This window comes from Bufo gargarizans, chromosome 2, assembly GCF_014858855.1.
Source record: "Bufo gargarizans isolate SCDJY-AF-19 chromosome 2, ASM1485885v1, whole genome shotgun sequence".
NCBI lineage: Eukaryota > Metazoa > Chordata > Amphibia > Anura > Bufonidae > Bufo > Bufo gargarizans.
Window position 1 is genome coordinate 236,396,992 of NC_058081.1, and position 20,710 is coordinate 236,417,701.

The window sequence follows — 20,710 nt, forward strand, 5'->3', positions numbered from 1 at the left end:
TGACCCCACGTGTTTTCAACTTTTTTATGCCAGAAAACTGGTAATGGGGGAATGATAAATTCCCTCCTTTCTGCTTATGATATTATTATAATTATTTATTATTAAAACTAGTGATGAACAGCATAGGCAATATTTGTTTTTGCGATATTTCGCACATTTTTGGCCTAAGATTCACCATAAATTTGAAAATTCTAGAATTCGTGATCTCCAGTCATTATTTTCTTGATTGCGAAAATCGGCAATGTAATATGCGCTTATTGCGAGCACAATACAGGCGTGGCTCACTTTTTGCTACATTTTTCAAGCTGCTAGTAGTTTTCTGAGACTGGAGAAAACGCACAGTACAGTAATTCCTATCACACTACCTAACACCCTGCACTGGAACCTATCGGCTACACTATATCACTATGTAACCTACACTGACTATCTCCCACTGACTATCTGTATTATATATATATGAGCTATCTATCTAATGTAAATGGATAAGGATCCAGATGACTCAGCAAAGCACAGAACACAGCAATGACAACTCTCTCTCTCTCTCTCTCTCAGAGCTGCAAGAAATAGCAGAAAATGTCTGCTGGGGAGGTTCTTATATAGTAAGGGGTAGGCAACTTTCCTATTGGTTGCTAGGGATGTTGCTAAGCTCAGACAAAGACATTGCAGCCTTCTCATTGGGCTACAAGCAAAAAGCAGTGAGGGTACTGATGAAAAAATCTAGAATATTCGCGATTACGAAGATATAGCACTATATTCTACATCTTTGCAAATTCTCGAAAGTGCCGATATTCGCAATCAACACGAATTAAAACGCCCTACAGTGTTGTACTTATATGAAACTCTTAATCGTCTAGTGCCTGTTGCATTTGTACATACGGTTATATTGTACACATAGCATGCCATATATAAAGTAAAATTCCTGTAATCTGGCATCAATTATATGAAAAATAGGTGGATTTTGAGATTTGGTGGATTATTGGACAACCCCCTCCCTCCCCTGCATAGAAAATCCATCAATCACAGAACCAGAGATTTTACTATAGCACTATAATAGATAATTATTCCTCCGGTGATGGACCAGACAACAGAGAACCAGAGGATCGACCAGTGGGCCAAGGCTCTGATACCATAGTAGGCCCCAAAACATCCAGGAGAAAGAGAGACAGCTATATACTTCCATGAATATAGAAGTAGGGAGTCATTAACCTCCTCAAGACCGCCCATTGACTATAAACGTCCTATGGGCGGTCATTTATCTCTGAATGAACGTTCTGGAACAACCATTCAGAGATGGCAGCTGCAGGCTATTCATGCAGCTGCTGAGTGGGGGCCTGCTGTCAGTAACAGCAGGCAACCCAGAGAGAAAGCAGGGACCGTTCTTCAGTGTCCCTGTCTTCTAGATTGAGCGCTGTGTATACAGATCAGGAAGCGCTATGCCGCTTCCAGGCTGTCCAGGCCTGGTGGTCATGTGGTCTTCCACCGACCTCGATCAGCCCTGCACTGAGGCTGTACAGCACTGTATACTGTTGTACAGCCTTTCTGGGGGAGGTGTATGTTCCCTGTAACTGGCCCCAGTTACAGAAGAAATCGATAGTAAAAAAAAAAAAGGAAAAGTGAAGTTAAATGTCCCCCAGAGGTCTTGTATAACCTTATGGGGGACGCAAAGTGTAAAATAAAAAATAAAAAAAACGTTTCACATGGAAGAGGACAGTATACTGCTACAGAGTAAGTTTAACACTGACAAATGTAAAGTTATGCACATGGGAAGGAATAATGCAAGTCATCTATACATACTAAATGGTAAAACACTGGGTAACACTGACATGGAAAAGGACCTAGGAATTTTAGTGAACAGCAAACTAAGCTGTACAAACCAGTGTCAGGCAGCTGCTGCCAAGGCCAATAAGATAATGGGTTGCATCTTAAAGAGGCATAGATGCCCTTGATGAGAACATAGTCCTACTACTATACAAATCATTAGTCAGACCACACATGGAGAACTGTGTACAGTTCTGGGCTCCTGTGAACAAGGCAGACATAGCACAGCTGGAGAGGGATCAGAGGAGGGCAACTAAAGTAATAACTGGAATGAGGGAACTACAGTACCCTGAAATATTATCCACATTAGGGTTATTCACTTTAGAAAAAAGACGACTGAGAGGAGATTTAATTACTATGTATAAATATATCAGGGGCCAGTACAGAGATCTCTCCCATCATCTATTTATCCCCAGGACTGTGACTGTGACGAGGGGACATCCTCTGCGTCTGGAGGAAAGAAGGTTTGTACACAAACAGAAGAGGATTCTTTACGGTAAGAGCAGTGAGACTATGGAACTCTCTGCCTGAGGAGATGGTGATGGTGAGTTCACTAAAAGAGTTCAAGAGGGGCCTGGATGTATTTCTGGAGTGTAATAATATTACAGGCTATAGCTACTAGAGAGGACCCCTTGATAAATGACCCGTTGATCCACTGAGTTTGCCTGAATGGAGTTGGGAAGGAATTTTTTGTCCCTTTAAGTGGGAAAAATTGGTTTCTACCTCGTTTTTTTTTTTTTACTTCCTCTGGATCAACTTGAAGGATAACAGGCCGAACTGGATGGATAAATGTCTTTTTTCGGCCTTATATACTATGTTACTATGTTACATGCAAAAAAAGTGCAACATCAAGTGATCAAAAAGGCGTATGTGCCAGAAAATGGTACCAATAAAACCATGACCTCATCCCGCAAAAAAATTAGCCCCTACATTAGAAAATCTCTCAAAAAATAAAAAATAAATATCTCTCAGCACATGGAGACATTAAAACATCATTTTTTTTGTTTCAAAAATGCTATTATTGTGTTAAAGTAAAATAAATAAATAAAAAGTATACATATATAGGTATCGCCGCGTCCATAACAACCAGCTCTATAAAAATATCACACAACCTAACCCCTCAGGTGAACACTGTAAAAAAATAAAATAAAAAAAATAACTGTGCCAAAAAAGCAATTTTTTGTCACCTTACATCATAAAAATTGCAACACCAAGCGATCAAAAAGGCGTGTGCCCCCCAAAATAATACCAATCAAGCCATCACCTCATCCCGAAAAAAATTAGACCTAACTAAGACAATTGGTCAAAAAATAAAAAAGCAATGGCTCTTAGACTATGGAGACACTAAAACATAATTTTTCTTGTTTCAAAAATGCTATTATTGTGTAAAACTTAAATAGATAAGAAAAAGTATACATATTAGGCTACTTTCACACTTGCGTTCAGAGCGGATCCATCTGAGACGGATCCGCTCATATAATGCAGACGGTGGATCCGTTCAGAACGGATCCGTCTGCATTATATTGTAAAAAAAATTCTAAGTGTCAAAGTAGCCTCAGACGGATCCGTCCAGACTTTACATTGAAAGTCAATGGGGGACGGATCCGTTTGAAAATTGAGCCATAGTGTGTCATATTCAAACGGATCCGTCCCCATTGACTTACATTGTAAGTCTGGACGGATCCGCTTGCCTCCGCACGGCCAGGCGGACACCCGAACGCTGCAAGCAGCGTTCAGGTGTCCGCTTGCTGAGCGGAGCGGAGGCTGAACGCTGCCAGACTGATGCATTCTGAGCGGATCCGCGTCCACTCAGATTGCATTAGGGCTGGACGGATGCGTTCGGGGCCGCTTGTGAGAGCCTTCAAACGGAGCTCACAAGCGGACACCCGAACGCTAGTGTGAAAGTAGCCTTAGGTATTGCCATGTCCGTACCGATCTGCTATATAAAAATATCACATGACCTAACCCATCAGGTGAATGCTGTAAAAACAAGTACATAAAAACAACCAATTTTTTGGTCACCTTGCCCCATAAAGTGCAATAATGAATGATCAAAATATCATATGTACCCAAAAATTGTACCAATAAAAACGTCAACTCTTCCTGCAAAAAACTAGCCCCTGCACAAGACGATCAGCAGAAAAAATATATATATATATGACATTCAGAAAATGGAGGCACAAAAACATTTTTTTTGTAAAAAATAAAGAAATAAAAACAGTCCAAAAATTTGTGGTTACCTTGTCTCACAAAAAACATAATATAGAGCAATTAAAAATCATATGTACACTGTAATGTTCTGAAGCGGGGCAGGTGACACAGAGGCAACAGTCCCAATGCAGTAATGTAGAGATTCATTTCAGCTCCACAGGATTCAGCAAGATAACATAAATAAATAAACCAAAAACACATTCGATGGGAGCATGGCTTCATGGGGTGGGGGCGTGGCTTCACAGGGGCGTGATACAGTGGGCTTGTGCCCCGGATGTTTTCAGACCCTAGCAACGCCCCTAGAAACACCATTAACTAACTCTGATGCTGAGTACTTTGTAGATGGCTCCAGATGGTGGAATGATGAACAAGGACACTTTGTCACCGGGTATGCGGTAATTCAAGATGGTATTTATACAAAAAACACTCCCATCCTGTGCTTCTGCACAGGATGCAAAATTGAAGACACTCACTGATGCATGTACATTGGATAAGGGACTGAGAATAAATTGTTATACAGATTTCAGGTATGCTTTCAGGGAAGCACATGACTTTGGTGTTATCTGGAAAACTAGAGGATTTCTGACTTCATTGGGCAAACCAATTAAGAATTCAGAAGCTGTACAGAGCCTCATAGAGGCCCTAAAGCTGCCCACAGAGGTAGCCATTAATAAAGTACCAGCCCATGTGAAGAAAGATGATCCGCAAGCCGTGGGAAAGGCTCAAGCAGACCAAACAGCCAAACAAGCTGACAATGTCTTTGCCAACTAGACAATAACACCTCAAGACAAAAAAGTAATGATGGAGGCGGGGCAACAAAGGCAGGAGAGCTCTGGCAGGTAAATGGCAGAACATGTTTGCCTCAGCGTTTGTATCCAATGATGGCCAATTTTGCACATGGCCCTACACATTTGTCGAAAGGAGCTATGAGCACACTAGTGTTAGAACATTGGTTTTCCCCTGGAATTCAGACTCTCTTTGAAAAGTTTGTTCAGGGTTGTCTTACATGTGCCAGATATAACCCTGGGAGGTTCGTAAAGACCCCCAAGAAACACATTTCCAAACCTTTGGACTAGTTTCAAAGAGTGCAGGTGGATTACATACAGCTACTAAAGGTGGGCACATATGATTATGTCCTTGTAGCCATTAAAGTATTCTCAGGCTGGCCAGGTGCCTGGCCAGTAACTATTGCTATGGCCAAAAACACTGCTAAGAAAATATTGTCTGCAGATATGGGATTCCAGAGGTGATAGAGTCAGACAGAGGAACTCACTTCACTGGGGAGATAATGAGACACATACTGAAGACCCCAGGGATCACACAAGCCCTGCACATTCCCCACCACTCAGAAAGCAGCGGAAAGGTGGAAAGACTTAACAGGACAATTAAATTAACATTGAAAAAGTATTTAGATACACACAGTTTTATGAACTGGGTAGAAGCTTTGCCAGTGGTATTATATACCATCCGCACTAGTCCTACTAGACAAGAAAAGCTTAGTCCTTTATTTGGTTCTGTGCCAAGGACAGGGTTATAATTTCTCCAACAGCTGCAAGCAGACTACTCTACCCAGACTTCATACTTGGTAGAGTTGCATGAACATCTCTCAAAGGTGCATTCACGTGGTTTCTCTTCTATACCAGATCCTAATTCTCTCGAAGGTACACATGCTCTGGTTCCTGGAGATTGGGTAGTCCTGAAGAGGCATGTGAGAAAGACCTTGGAGCCAAGGTTTAATGGTCCATATCAGATGCAACTGACCACACCCACCACCGTCAAGCTGAACAGGAGACCAGTCTGGGTCCATGCAAGCCACTGCAAAAAGGTTCTGAAGACAGTCACGAACAGGAAAGCAGTCCTACTGTTATGGATCCAACCAGTTGTGAAAGTAACTTGGATTAGCAGACTACCACAATGCATGTACCGCCTTGCCTGTTTCTTTGTATTTTATGTTTCTGTGCACAGATCAAAGGAGGGAAGCATACGAATTCCATCTGGCAACTACATCAGCAGACTGCCAAGCAGCTGAATGCTACTTACTGTTGGATATGCTCTCACACCCCTGCTAATCACAGAGGGATTCCTCTGATAGGTGTTCCAATCTCTATTAATGATTTGAATCTCACAGACTATAGTTATGATGTCCAAATAGATGTAGATCACACCTCACATAATGCAATTTCTGATCAAGGCATATACTTGGAAATTGCCGAAATAATCTCTCCACCCACTATATGTTTGTGTCACGGTGGGGAGTGGGGGAAACTCCCCACCGTATAGTAGGAACTGTTACTAGGCCAGACTACAGTAAAGGGAGCAGGCCACAACCTACAGCCACCCTAATCCTGACCCTGATTTTCTGACCGCATGAGCAAACCCTGAAGGTGGGAGGGATCCATACACTGGAACCTGGATCCTGCTGACCCTGACGGTCCCTGGCATGGGGGTCAGGAATAGGAGACAACTGGTTTCAGATGCCTAGTAACAGGTGGAGGGAAAGACCATATGCAGCAACTGAACGGCAGGTAACTACACAGTGTAACAACAGAACACTAGCAACAACCAACACTTACCTGCCACAGCAAAGATGGAAAGACGGCACCAAACATAACCGGACCTCCATGCGAACACCCGATGCACGAACGCTCCAGGCAGCGCTGCATACAGGCTTATGGTTCCCCCTCCGGGAAACCAGCCCCCTCGCAGAGGTACAACACACACAGGGAAAAGTCTTGCACACATGCAGGGACAAACACCAACAACAGCCCAAACATGTAACAACAAACAAGACGTACAACAAACCCTGAACAAAAACCCACACCAAACATACAAGTGAGGTTGGGTACATAGAGGATACAAGTGAGAAACTGAGAAGACCTTGATGACTAGTGTTGATCACGAATATTTGAATTTCGAATATTTATCGCGAATATAGGTACTTCGCAAATATTTCGAATATAGTGATATATATTCGTAATTTCAAATATTTGTTTTTTATAGAGGGTGGGACTTGTGCCGTCATAGGAGAAGAATGCTGCACCTTGGTCGAGAATTCACATGATCCCATAGAGGCCCACATGAATAAGGTGAAGGAATTGCAACAAAGGGCCAGAAACATAGCTAAAGAAGGATGGAACCCCTTCTCATGGATAGGGTCCATAGGTGTTTAGTTCAATAATATGATCTCTGACTTGCTGAAGTGCATAGTGGTAGTGATACGATTGATTTTGACATTGCTAATTGTCTGGAAATTACTAATGTTGTGTATTTCTCGTTGCAGTAGGGGAAACCCCCTCCCTTGAAAATAGATGATACAACAGCCCTGGAGATGACAGTCTGGAAGCTCCCCTGCTGCAGTGTATCTCTGGTTGATGTTGTCATCCACTTAGATAGTTTGTGCTTGTGTGCATTGTGTGGTTTTAATAAAAATGTATGAGTGCTTAGGAATAATGAAAACTGCTAGACAGACCGAAATTGATGCTTGCATCGCATGGTCTATGCAGCTTATCTGTATACTCTGCAGGGTGGATTTGATTTAAATCAAACCGATTTAAATCACGATTTAAATCACGATTTAAATCACTAGTCAGTAAGGCTTGATTTAAATCCTAGTTTTTTACATAAAGATTCATATTTGGACAATTTTTCTGTTGTACTTAGGAAGGAGAAAAATAATCATTACCTTAATAATAACAATTTAAATAGGATTTATTCAACTGAAACAATAACATTACAGCATGTTATTTGCTTAAACATCCATGTTTGTTGCAGTGTTTGCATTTTGCACACATGCCTGCCTTACCGATAGGTAAAGGAACTTCATTAAAATATTGCCAAACTGGGTCTCTTTTACGGCCTGCTGCCATTATAGTTTTTTTCCTCCAAGGAAAGAATGTGATAAACCTCAGGTCATACACACAAAAAGATCCAAAGACTGTCTGTCTGTGGCTGTGCAGTACTGTGCTCAGAAAGTTTCACTTTCATTTTGTAGTACTCCTTGTCTGCTTGCCTTTTCCTCCTTACACTTAGTTTCACTTTCTTCTTGTGCAGATCTATTCCACTCCAAACAATCAGAAAAATATTGTTTATATTCTATTCACTGAACTTTAAACTTAGCACTGAAGGGGTTGATTCTGTATTTATAGGTTTGTAGAAGTTAGGATTAAGATCTTTTTCTCAACTCTTTTCATGTTATAAATTCAGTTTTGAGAACTCCAAAATTAAACCAAGCATCTGTGATAATATCTTGTAGGCAGAGAAATTACCCAGTAATCTTACAAAAACCTCTAAAAGAGCATGACATTGTGAATGGATTAATGGAATTTAACAAAAAATTAAACATATACAGCCTTATTCTACATAATTAAAAAATTAATCTTAATTTCATAATGAAATAACCTTTGGATGGTAATATATTTTCCTCAAAAAGCATTTTATATTAAAAAAAATCTGATTTCAATCAAAAAAATCTGATTTCAATCAAAAAAATCTGATTTAAATAAAAAAAAACGATTTTTTTCAATGTAAAAAAAAAAAATCATTGATTTTTATCCACCCTGATACTCTGTTATATACGGGCTGTCTAAGGTGTCATTTGTTTGCTTAGGAAGGTTAGTAATTAGAAAAGAGATGCACAAACGATACAATGGAGCTTTCAGAGGAAACATCTACTATGTGAAGAGATGCTCCACTGCCCTCAGAAATTGAAACAAGAGGATGGAAATGTTAAAGAAGTATCTAGCTTTCCTGTGACTTCCATTTCCTAATGTACTTTTGTGGTTAAATTTCTGTGTGCCTATAAGAAGATGAAGATGGCGATGACATTCACCTTGAACACGTAGCTCGATTCTCACGTGACTGACCCTAGGTCTACCACAACACCATTATACAGCTCTGTAATTGCAGCAAACCGTTCTTGTTATTGGGGTGCAAGAGCTGTTTGATACAGCCATTAGCAGGGTTTATTACAAGGAAATATTTCTATGTCTTATTTGGCCATGTGCGGTGCAGTTATATGTTCTAAAGCATTTTTTGGCTTGTATTAGTGGGGAAAAAAGGGCTTATTAGCCGTTGTGTGGTGAAGTGAAAAAAAATAAGGGCGTATTTGACGTTCAGTGGTGCAGTTATATGTTCTAAAGCCCTTTTTGTTGTGTATTTGTGGCAAAATATAAATCTGTTGCTGTTCAGCAGTGCAGTTATATGTTCTAAAGCCCTTTATGCCATGTGTAAGTGGCAAAATAAAATACATTTGCTGTTCAGCGGTGCAGTTATATGTTCTAAAGCCCTTTTTGCCATGTATTAGTGGCAAAAATAAAAAATATTTGCATTTCAGCGGTGGAGTTATATGTTCTAAAGCCCTTTTTGCCCTGTATTAGTGACAAAAGTAAAATATATTTGCCGTTCAGCGGTGTAGTTATATGTTCTAAAGCCTTCTGTGGCGTGTATAAGTAAAAAAAAAATAAGGGCCTATTTGCCGTTCAGTGGTGCAGTTATATGTTCTAAAGCCTTTTTGCTGTGTATTAGTGGCAAAAGTAAAATATATTTGCCGTTCAGCGGTGCAGTTATATGTTCTAAAGCCTTTTTGCTGTGTATAAGTGGCAAAAGTAAAATATATTTGCCGTTCAGCGGTGCAGTTATATGTTCTAAAGCCTTCTGTGACTTGTATAAGTGGCAAAATAAAATATATTTGCTGTTTAGCAGTGCAGGTATATGTTCTAAAGCCCTTTTTGCTGTGTATTCGTGGCAAAATATAAATATATTTGCTATTCAGCGGTGCAGTTATATGTTCTAACGTCTTCTGTGGCGTGTATAAGTGGAAAAAAATAAGCGTCTATTTGCCATTTAGCGGTGCAGTTATATGTTCTAAATCCTTCTGTGGCATGTATACGTGGAAATAAAATAAGTGCCTATTTGCCGTTCAGCTGTGCAGTTATATGTTCTAAAGATGTTTTTTGTGTAGTAAAGTGATAAAATTACAGACTTTTTTGGGATGTTTTAATTTCCTTTTTATTTATTTATTTTGTCTAATAGCATGTCAGCCAGAGAAGTGCCAGACCCTTCACAGGGGAGTGTCAGAGGCCTAAATGTTTATGGCGCAGGCAGAGGTCGCAGCAGAGTAAGGGGCCATGGCAGCAGGGGTCACTTCGAGAGGCCTGAGATCCTAGTGTCAGCTAGCAGTCGTGTCTTGATCAGCAGCCCAGCGGTTCTTGAATGGTTGACCCGATCGTCCCAAGTGACATCAGACACCCCCAATCCAAGAGTCGGTGGGTTCGTCAGACACAGCCCTTAGTTGGCATGGCTCGGGAGCAGGCCCTGTGCCCTCGCCTGTCCTCAACCTGCCTATGTCCTTTTCTGTTCCCTCAGCCAGAGAAGTATTGTATGCTGTAAGCTCAGCTCCACTATACAGTGAGGACGAGCTACTAGAAAACAGTCAGCAGCTACTGGCAAGCCAAGATGTGGAGGAGACATCCACCGCTTCCTCCACTAGGCGGGAAAGTAGTCATGAGCAGAGTGGCATGGGAGCTGGTGTTGCGAGCAGTCAGGCTCCTGACCCAGTGACGGTTGAGGAGGACATCAGTGACATGCAGACATTACTCGGTGATGATGATGTAGCTGATCGCACTTGGGAGTCTGGTGACAAAGGGGCTTCATCATCAGGAGAATAGGGTGGCAGCTTGCCCGTGAGGCAGTGGCAGAGCCAGCAAGTCGCTAGCGTGGCCGGGAGTCAGCAGTGGGAGGTTGGTAACCAAACGTGCCACCCGCTTTGCAGAAGCCTACATGCCTGGGAAGTAGCAGTGCTCCATTTCGTGGAGGCATTGGTGGTAGCAGTCAGTCAGTAAGTAGTGTTGGGGGTAAAATAACCTACTTGGCGGTGTGGCAGTTTTTTGATAAACCGCCGAAGGTGAACATGGCCATATGTAGAATCTGTGGGAAGAAGGTGAAGCGTGGCCAGGGTGTTGGCACCGTAGCCCTGCGTCAACATATGCAGCGTCACTGGGAGAACCAGGCCATGAAGTGGCCTAGGAGAACCGTGGCTTTTATGTGGTTGTCCTGCCTGCTCAGCAACCGTTGCATCACCCAGTGGCACGCAGCCGATTTCATCACTCATCCATTAGCAATCGATCATCGAAGAGATTGCCAAGAGACAACAGTATGCATGCACTCATCCAATGGCGCAGAAGCTGAACGTGCTCCTGTCCAAGTTGCTGGTGCTGCAGTCCCTCCCTTTCCAAGTGGTTGACTCTGCACCTTTCAGAGAACTGAAGGCTTGTGCCGAGCCAAGGTGGAGAGTCCCAAGCCATCATTTCTTTGCCAAAAAGGCAGTACCAGCACTGCACACACATGTAGAACAGAAGGTGGGCCAGTCCTTGAGCTTGTCGGTGTCTGCCAAAGTGCACAGCAGCACCGATGTGTGGAGCTGTAACTAGGGTCAGGGACAATACATGTCCATTACAGCCCACTGGGTAAATGTGGTACTTTCACAGCCACACCAGCAACTTGGCCAAGTCACGCCGCTTCCGCCTACACGTTCTCATGCCGTTGGTCCTGGGAGAATATCCACCTCTGCCTCCTCATCCTCCATCATGTGGCTGGAAGTCAAGATATACATGGAATTTATTAAGCAAGTTTAAAATAAAAGTAATGAGCATTTTATAGCCCCCTCCTTTATTTGACTCTCTCTTATTTACTACAATAATTTTAATAATTGTCATGTAGGTTTAAAAATCTATATTGTGATAAAGCCATGAAAGTTAGTAGAATAATTGTGAATCTAATGAGAATTCCTCAACATGAGTTTAAGTTCATTTATTTTTCCTAAAATGCCTAACAAAGCTTGTCTATGTCTTTGTCTTACCCTATGCCTGCATCTGAGCAAGCAGAAATCAGTTTTCAATTTCTTCAGTAAAAGTATTACCTGTTGCTGATATTACATTTCTCCATAGGAACCCATCACCAGGTGGGCAAACACTTCCATTATGGAAGTGCTCATTAGTTCCGTAGGACCGGAAAGAGGTGAATCCAGCGCTCCCCAGGCTCTGTACTCACCACTTCCTGGTCCTCTGCTGTTGGCTGTGCTGTGGCTGCATCGCTGTGACAGAGCGCTGGAGGTGAGGAGCGGCGGCATCCGGAGCAGTAGAGGTGAGTGGATTTTTTATTTTGTCATCTGAGGCTGCTGAAATGAGGTTGGGGGCTGCTGAAATGAGGTTGGGGACTTATATATGGCTGGACTGATATAAGGTATAGGGGTCTCATCTGAGGTCTGATTGGGGGTCATTCACATTGGGGTCTGAGCTGAGATCTGATTGTGGGTATGATCTGAGGTCTTATTGGGGTCTTATTAACATTGGGGTCTGATCTGAGGTCTGATTGAGTGTCTTATTAACATTAGGGGTCTGAATGGTGCTATGAGCTGAGGTCTGATTAACATTGGAGTCTGATTGGTGGTCTGATCTAAAGGTCTAATAAAAAAGATATTTTTTGTCCTTCTTTTTTATTGTCCTTCTCTAAAACCTAGGTACATCTTATGCCCTGGTGCGTCTTATAGGGCAAAAAATATGGTACATAGCAGACATATTATGGCCACTTAAACACCGCACCTTAGGTTATTTCCAGCCTCAACTTAATGAATTACTTTTGGTGCAAAAATTCTCCAAACCAACATAATCCTGTTGCCTCTGAATTAACTCAAGCTAAAAACATTTATTATAAATATACCATAACTAGGAGGGGTAATTTCTCTAGAACCTTAAATGGGTTTTCAGGGATTAAACTTTTATTTTTCATTAAACATGCCCTGGCCATAGTAACATATGTTATATGGTTGTATTACTATTCTGCCCGGTTTGCTCCCTTTACAAACCAGTTATGTGACCTGTAGGAGGAGGGCACATCTGACTCCCATCCGGCACTATTCTTCCTACACAGACCAGCAGCTCAATGTGTGACAGTACATCATACTGGTGGGGAGCGCTGGCTGCTGAGGTGAATAGTGATGTGGAGAGCGAATGGCTCCCTGCTTCACCATTACAAGCGGCTGTCTCTGCGTCCTATGGACACAGAGATAGCTGAGAGAGACACATACCTCAGCCGAGTGGCATCCAACAAAGTGCTACTGTACAGTGGGTATGTCAAGGATGAGGAGGGAGGTGGTGGAGGCAGTAAAGGGGCATCAATGGAGGTGGGGAAAGGTGATGCAGGGCTGTGGACACCGGAGAGGGACATGCACATACACAGAGACAGTCTCTCCCTGACTCTGCCCCTCAATGCTGACATCACGTTGACAGGCAGTGCAGCTCAGGAGGGGGAAGGGGGAGGTTACCCATCAATGTGACATCAGCAACAGAACAAACCAGGTCACATGACTGGTTTGTAAAGTGTGCAAATGGGGAAGAATAGTTAATACAACCGCATTAGATATACTGTATGCTAGTATGGCCAGAGCATGTTTTATTTAAAAGTTTTTTTTTAACTCATTTTATTGAACAGATGCAATAAACAAAATAGTATCAAAAGAAATTAGGTATACAGATATACAGGTGTACATTGACATCAATCCACATAAATATACATGTGCAGCATTTAAGTAATAGAGGTTAAGGCAATGTTCAATGATTGAGTAGAGTACAAAGTATGCGAAGAAGAAAACCTTGATCCCTATATCCTCCAGAATTTGGCAGAACAGCATCTATGCTTATATACATTGTTTTCACACGGGATGATTGTATTCATGAGTAGAGTTGAGCGAACCCGCTCTGAAGTTCGGGTTCGGTGTTCGGGTGATATTATTATTTTCCGTTATAATATGGTTATAACGGAAAATAATAGCATTCTTAAAAGAGAATGCTATATCTTCATTCAGCAGGGCCTGCAGTGACGTCACCACTCTCACCACGTGGTGAGCGAGGTGACGTCACCACAGGTCCTTTTGCAGGTCCTGAAGAAAAGAAGATACCGGCTGTGTGATCAAGTGGATAAGGTGAGTTGTTGCTTTTTTAACCCCTCAATAGACATTTTATTTAACATTCCGTTTTAAGAATGCTATTATTTTATGTTATAACCATGTTATAACAGAAAATAATAAAGTGAAGTTCGGATCCCCATTGACTTAAATGGGGACCAGGTTCGGGTTGAAGTTCAGGTCAAATTCGGGTCCCGAACCCGAACTTTGACCTGAAGTTCGGCCGAACCCGGTGAACCCGAACTTCCACAAGTTCGCTCAACCATTTCATGAGGGCTTTCCAATGAGACAAAGAAGGGCATCTATCACCCATCCATCTGAGAACGATTGCTTTGCATGCCAAAAATAGGGATTCACGCAGAAATATCCAGATATAATGAGGATATCTAGCCTCATCTAAGACACCAAATAAACATATAAAAGGAAGAGTGGGAAGTAGAGATCTGGGAGAAACTTAACAACCTCTTTCCAGAACTTGTGCATATATGGGCAGTCCCAAATAAGGTGCCAGAAGTTTGCGTCCTCTCTATACAGTTGTGAGGGTGACAAATAACTTTGATGTAGGTACTGGGCTGTAACATAAAAGTTTAATCCTAAAAACCCATTTAATATTTCAGGAGAATAGGGCTTCTCAGACCCCAATAGCATGTCAGCTCATAATGGCCACTAAGGGGAAAAGATGTCAAGGAGAACTTTACAGCTGAGTGAGTCAGTTCTCCTTCTCACTATTTAGCAATTTGGTATCCTAACACATAATATATACAATATATTCCTTCTTTTACTGGGATAACCCTTTTAGTACCTAGTTAGCCCCAAAACACTAACAATGAATGGATATTAAGCCACTGGATAACTATCGATCATAGTGATAGTGAATTACTAAAGATCACAGGCGATAAACTACCCACGACTGTATTACCAGGGACTGGATACTGCTATATTGAAAATTATAATAAAGTATATGTTACGGACAGTGGGTGTGAAACTACTGCATCAACCAGTTTGACTTTGGGCTAATCCTCAGGCAGTCCCCGGGTATACACCCTTTAACCCCTATACAGGGATCAGGACTTTAATAAGGGGAGTCACTAGGCTGCTACCTCCTGCAGTGGTGTACAGCTTACCAACAGAGGTCAAAAACACCAATGCAAAGCCGCAAGGGATCAGGCAAAACTGGTAGTCAGTAACATTGCAGGCAGAGTACGTGCAAATCCAAGAAACAGGCCAAAGGGCAGGGCAGTCAACAGAGGATCCATATGGTGAATGGGAACAAGTCAGGTCAGACAACCGAGGTCACAATCCAGAAATCGGTACATTGGCACAAAATCAGATACAGCGCAACTTAGCAGGAACTAGAAGACTAGTGAACCTATTGCTCAGGCAGAGAATTAGACAAACAGCACAGCATATATCACAGACGTGGAATAGAAATTGGAAACAGCCTAGAAGCAGAACACAGAGCCACTTAGGGTATTAACCACTGCAATACTACAGAAGGAGGTGAGGTTCAATGAAGAGACACAGGGTGAGTAGAGCTGTCAACGTAACATTATAATTGGGATCATCAAAAAGAAAACAGTGAGTCATCATGGAGGCATCCAAAGGTAGAAAGATGTCACTGAGAAACCAGAAACAATTATCTGTGTCACCTGGGACCCATTAGTTTATGCACTGATGGATCACCATGCACTGTACTATGGTAACATACAGTACTTGAATTTCTGAAATTTTGTGCAGTTGTGTGGTTTATTTTACCTATGATATGAAAACCTAAACAGTCTTTATTTCTAGCTGTGAAGAATAGCTTCAGTGGTATCCAGGTACAATAATAATGGCATTAAGAAAATATTCACTATATTTAGCATGCACCATGTTCAAGAAGGTGTCATTGTGCCTAAAGAATAACTGAGAAGCTTCTCTCTTCGTACTTTGTTAACCAATAAAAATTTAATCCTAATTGTCCACATAGTAAATGGAATAAAATGAATATTCTTTCATATGTGTGTACATGAAGCATTGCAAATTCTTCTTTAACTTTTGTTTGGATGAGCTGAGGACACGCCAAGTTTTAGATGTTTACTGATTTAAATATAGTGAAGAATCCTGGAGCTAAAATGTCCATGATTTTTTTGTAGTAAAATATCGAAAAGCTTCCCAGAGGGTGTTACTCTGAGAGATGAATTGAATCCAGGAATGCATTTTTTTTATATATTTCAGGCTAAGGCCTCATGCACACGACCGTTGTTGTGTTCCATTCCGCAAAATGGGGTTCCGTTGTTCCGTGATCCGTTTTTGTTTCCGTGTGTCTTCCTTTATTTTTGGAGGATCACCAGACATGAAGGAAAGTAAAAAAAAGTCTAAGTCAAGTTTGCCATGCAAATGATAGGAAAAAACGGACGCGCAGACGCGGATGACAATCTTGTGTGCCTCCGTGTTTTTTCACGGTCCCATTGACTTGAATGGGTCCGCGAACCATTTTCCGTGAAAAAAATAGGACAGGTTATATTTTTTTGACGGACTGGAACCACGGATACGGAATGAAACAACGGTCGTGTGCATGAGGCCCAATGGGTAGAATTTTGAACCTAGTAGACAGAGATGAGCAAATTGATTCTACAGAAATCAAATTTATTTAAAATTTCCCAAAAGCTGTATCGGCGTATCCAAATCACGAAAAACGGAACAACGGACACGGAATGAAACAACGGTCGTGTGCATGAGGCCTAATGGGTAGAATTTTGAACCTAGTAGACAGAGATGAGCAAATAGATTCTACAGATATCAAATTTATTTAAAATTTCCCAAAAGCTGTATCAGTGTTTCCAAAACTTTTGACCCTGATCCATCGTTTTACAGATCAGAAGACAAAGAAGATACAGTAGGATCAAATGACCCTGGACAGTGGCCTACCCCAGTGAGCTTGCCCATAGTGCCTTGCAGGCAGTGTGATTTTCCATGTACTAACTCGACTTTGGCTATGATTAAGGATGTTTTTCATCTTAAACATGTGAGCGAGTTTTAGTTTACTGTATTTTGTACTGCACCTTTGTAGATATGTTGCAATAGAAGAAACTGCTTTAATGAGATTGCCCTGCAGTGCTGTAGCTTCCTTTATCTATTTGCGCTGCTCCTTCATCCTTCGTGCACATGGAACACCTCCAATTAAAGTCAGTTAGCTGGCTTTGGCTATTTTTTATTGCCTTTAGGAGTAAAGATAGATTTACACTGCCCAATAATTGGGCAGATTATCGGGAATGAACATTCCTGCAAATGCTCGTTCCTGACAATCTGCCATCTGTCACTAAGGGGTCTTGCGCTAGGGTGCAGCCTTTTCATTCTAGCACTTTAGCCAAAGCTAACGCTAAAACAAAGGGCTAAAGTTCCGGGCCCACAGCTACCTGAGGTAGTTAAGGGCTTGGAACAAAGATCTGATACCATAACAAGCTGTCTCTAATCAAGTGATCTGTGATACACTGTATCACGGCAATCCCTGAAAAATCACTCGGGCTGCTGGAAGGAAATAAGAGAGGAGAGAAAGTCTTTGGTGTCCTGTTCAGGTCCCCCAGTGTCCTGACCCCCCCCCCCCCCTCCTTCTCCGTAGCCCCAAACTGTATAACAAACTGGTGCACTCATGCACAATAGATTACTGTGCTCAGGCTTTTCCTCTAGCACAGTAACTATCAGGGACCATTACCACAGATTGTCGGTAAGTAGGTGTCAGTTATTGTTATTGTTATTGGTTAGTTGGTGACTGTCACTGGGCGTCCATTACTATCTGTCACTGGTCATCCTTTACTCTCCATCACTGGATGTCAGTTACTGTTCATTATTGTCCATCACTGAGCATTCACTAATGTCCATCACTGGATGTCAGTTAATGTCCGTTACTGTCCATCCCTGGGTGTCCATTAATGTCCATCATTGGACGTTCGTTATTGTCTATTACATCATTACTGAACTTGTTTTACTTTGTACATTTCTTTGTTTTTTACCTACTGGGGTTTATAACAAAAAAATGTTCAAGGCTGTGTAGTGTGGAGCAAGTATATGAGTTTTTATGCTCCAAGAGTTGAGATGTGAACTCCCACAAGTATCAAGGTCCAGGTGCTTCAGCACTACCTGATGAAGTGAAAAGAGGGCCTACTACAAAAAGGTAACAATCTATCTTATTCACATTGCTACCTATATTAGTTTTGTTTTATAAAAAGAAATCTGAAGAAATGTTTATTTTCCTTGAGTTCCAGGAAAAAGTAGTTTATCATGTTTGAGTCCTCCACAGTTGGACAATCATTTAAGTCTGAGGATGTTTCAGAACATCACTTTCTTCACCCTATCCCTGCCATTGATACACAGCTTAAGCCTGAAAAAAGATATAGCAACCACGGAAGAAGGAGGGATACCCACTGCTTTTACTGACCTAGTTACCAATCAAAAACAGGCCTTTAAAATTACCTATGTTTTGAAACGTACCATACGATTTCCAATTATTAATTGTATTTAATACTAAAAAGGGTGGTTTAGGGGGGTCTTTTCAGGAAGCAAATTTATTCTTATTTTCTGTTTAGTTTGTGGAATTTCCTGGTAAAAAGAAGATCAGAAGAACTGAAAAATAATGGTGATGTGAGATCTTACTAAGGATGCGTTGTGTTTTTTTTAGTTTTTTTTTTGCTGATGCAGATCCTCTACACTGCATTACCTGCTCAGCCACATCCCTTGGCAGAATGATTCTCATAGACTGCTGAACCACCAAAATAATCATTTCTATATACAGAGTCCAATAAGCTCTAGTAGACATGGCTATACAAATAAAATGTATGTTGGTTGGACTAGCTGTTTTTGGTGGAACCAACCGACCATCTAATGTGTATGGGCTCTCCCCTAACTTTCCCCCAGGGACAAAGGATTAGGCAGGTTGGATTTCAAATACCCAATCCTTTCGTTCCCAGGGAGATATGCCACTGCCAGAGGAGTCTGCCAGTGACCTCCTGCCCCTCTTCCTACTGACAGCATGTGCTTGATTGACTAATCTGAGCATGAGGGGATCGGTAGTGGTAATGACTGCTTTCATAACAGTCAACATGAGGAGTTAGGTGCAACACTGATGGCCTCCATAGCTGAAGCCCACAGAACTAGTGAGCTTGGGGGATGGTTAAATTCTGTATTGAAGCCTCATAAGTCTCAGTACCATGGGACAATGACCTAGGAAAGTGGCATGGGTTTGGTTGGTAAATGCAAGGATTCATCCACCCTTCTTCATACACTGCATGTGCTGTCCACATTTGTGTTAGGCTACTTTTGCACAGAAGAGATACAGGTCTTTCCATTATACCATTTCTCTGTAGGTACCATTCCTAGTTTTGCTGGAATGCTTCCCAAACGTGTAAAAGAATCCTGAATATAGTTGTTTTTCACCACATAAAATAGGAATATTTTGATTGAATTACATCTTGATTGAAGAGAAGCTGCTGTTTAGAAGCTTTTGAATCCGAAAATGCTTTCCATCCAAAGCCTATACGCAAATGACGAAGTGGGTGGATTTCAGTAATCCCTTTGCAACCATCACCCTCTGTAGATATCAACAATGCAAAGTCTATTAGTTTGGTCCCAAGCTTCAAAAACATCAATAATGCTTAGTTCCTCACTCTGCTAAAACAGTGACATACCTAAAATAAGTACTTTAATTTTACAATGTAAAAAGAAATCTGCAAAACTATTTCTACAGAGATATGGTGCTTTCCTTTTAACAATAGCATCAGGAGGGCATTAGCTTTAAGAGGTTGTCCAGGCTTTTTAATATTGATGATCTATCCTCAAGATAGGTCATCTATCAATATCAGATCGGCGAGGGTCCGACACTCAGCACCCTCGCTGATCAGCTGTATGTGGAGACAGAGTGCGCAGTGAGCACATGCAGTCTCCCTACTCTCTTCCTGCTCTCTAATTTATGTCTATGGGACCACAGAAGCGGACAGGAAGATGGAAGGGAGACACCACCTGCACATAGCGTGTGCCATCTTCCTGTACAGCTGATCGGCAGGGGTACTGGGTGCTGGGTGTCCGATCCCTGCCAATCTGATATTGATGACCTATCCTGAGAATAGCAGATCCTACATTGTGGCTTGCCTACTATTAAGGAATTTGAATTACCTCCCATGGTGGCATACAAAAGGGGCCCCAACATTCGTCATCGAGTTGTTAAGGCAGATGTTGGAGGGAAAGATTTAGATAGACAACTACTCCTGGCCCCCCAAAAATATGGGAATTTCCCTTGTCTCTCATGCTGCAACTGCAGTGGCATCATGAGAGGCGATAGCTTCCCACATCCATACAGTGGCAAAATATTTAAGTTGAAGGGATATTACACATGCAGATCCAGAGATGTCATTTATGAGATACAGTGACCATGCAGTTTTATATATGTTGGTGAGACGACGATGGAATTAAGAGAGCGAATCAATAAGCATAAGTGCACAATAAGGAAAGGCATGATTGATAAACCTGTAGCAAAGCACTTTATTGAATGTGGACATTCCATAAATCAATAACGTTTTCATGCAATAGATGGGGTAGGTTATCTCCGAAGGGGAGGGGACAAGAATAAGATTTTGAGGAAAAAAGAACTCAAATGGATACACAATTTGAAGTCACTCCAACCTTATGGATTGAACATTGAGTTCAATGCTGCCACAATAGATTAAGTTTAGGTTGTGTGATTTCTTTGTG